This window comes from Mauremys mutica, chromosome 7 (assembly GCF_020497125.1).
Source record: "Mauremys mutica isolate MM-2020 ecotype Southern chromosome 7, ASM2049712v1, whole genome shotgun sequence".
Lineage (NCBI taxonomy): Eukaryota > Metazoa > Chordata > Testudines > Geoemydidae > Mauremys > Mauremys mutica.
This window is the reverse complement of record NC_059078.1, coordinates 111275222-111276966: the sequence shown is the minus strand read 5'-3', so window position 1 is coordinate 111276966 and position 1745 is coordinate 111275222.

Genomic DNA, 1745 nt, shown 5'->3' with positions numbered 1-1745 from the left:
CCTTCTGCAAGTCCCCTCCCAGTGGAGCTATTCTGCAGGACCTAGGTTCCCTAGGGCTGGGTTTCTCCAACCCCAGAACCGGATGAACACTCACACATACATTAACAGAGCAAGTCTTAGTGGACTGGGTCAATAAGCACTGTCAAGCTGACCCCTCATATGTCTTTGGACTCACTGGGCTGGATGAAGCAGCACTTTCAAGTTGCCTCTCCTTATATGCCCCTGGGCTCCATGGACTGGGTCAATAAGCACTTTCAAGCTGTTACCCTTATGTGTCCCAGATTCAGCATGTCCCTATCCCCACTCTCAGATCACAGTTGTACTGGTAGTAGCCTACTTGATGAGCAAACCCCACAGTATTTTGGGTGCTGCAGAGATCTTTAGCTTAGGTAAAAGAAGCGTTGCTGTTGCATGAACGGGGGAAGCTAAAAACACAAAAGAGTAAAGTTCAGCAAGAGAGAGAGAAGCAACCAACTTAACCATAAAAGTTATTTATTGAATAATAGTGATAACTACACAAGGAGGGCTAAACCAACATAACCTACATTATTAAAAGTTAATACCTAAGGTAGAAAGGAAAACAGACAGAGAGAAAGAAAGAGAAGGGGATCTCACTGCTCCCTGAAGCTTGAACTGGTCAGGGTTCCCAGGTGATGGTGGTAGCTGTGGGTCTTGAGTGCTAGAGACAGGCAGAGCCCCCAGCATGATCAGTCAGGAGAAGATGGAGTCCCAGTGGAACTGATGCCTAGTTTGGATCTAAGCATCAGAACACTGAGTGAAGGGTGAGTAGGGATTTTTGTAGAGAAAATACAATGGTTCAAGGGAGAACACTAGATTTTTTTTTTATGGGTAAACTGATGACTCAAGGGTTTTCTCTAGGCTAGAAAATAGGAGCTGATCACTCTTGGCTATGGGTGGTGTTTTCTTCCAGGGAGCTCACAATGCAACTAGGCTGCTTCAGTATTTTGGATATCAATCAAGGATTCATTACTAGAACTGGTCTGATAATTGTTGAGCTGGGTGTGTGCAGGTGTAAGTTCATTAACATCTGGAGCAGAGATTCCCATGATGCAGTGCTTTCCTGCTTTTTCTGGTCCCAGAGTTCAGTGCAGTTCTCTGTTCTCCATTCTCTATGCAGACTGAGATGTCTCTCTGTCCCATCTTTCATGCAGATGAGGCTAGGGGAGTTGTCTCTGTTCTCAATTTTGTATGCTAATAGAGATGTCTTAATCTTGTCACCCTTGTCAGGAGGGGTCTAGGTGTGTCTCCCACCACCCTTCATTGCTCTCTGCAAGTTTTTTCTCTGATGGGTTTTGGTTTAAGCTGAGGCCGGCGGGGTGGGGAGTATTTTTCATGAGTCAGACAGGCCAGATGCTGTGCCCTGGTTCCCCAAGAACACAGAGCTGACTGGTATCACAGTCCCTATGGGGCTGAACTACTCCTGATTGTGGCTGGGATTAGGATCACAGATCAGATGAACCTAAGTATCAGGTCCTTAGACAGGAAAGACAATGGCATTGGCTGGGATTATAACACCGAAATTGTAATACACAACTGCTGTTGAGTGGGAAGAAGTGCCTTAGACTAGGAAGCAGCTTCTGTGGCTTCTTAGCCAGGGAGCCTGATTTTTATGGGTCAGGACAGAAAGTTTACAGTGGTGGGTGTGTCAGGTTAGGGCAACTGCACCTGTATTCCCCATTTATCATCTTCCAGCTCCTCAGCCATCACCTCTTTTGGGTGGAAAC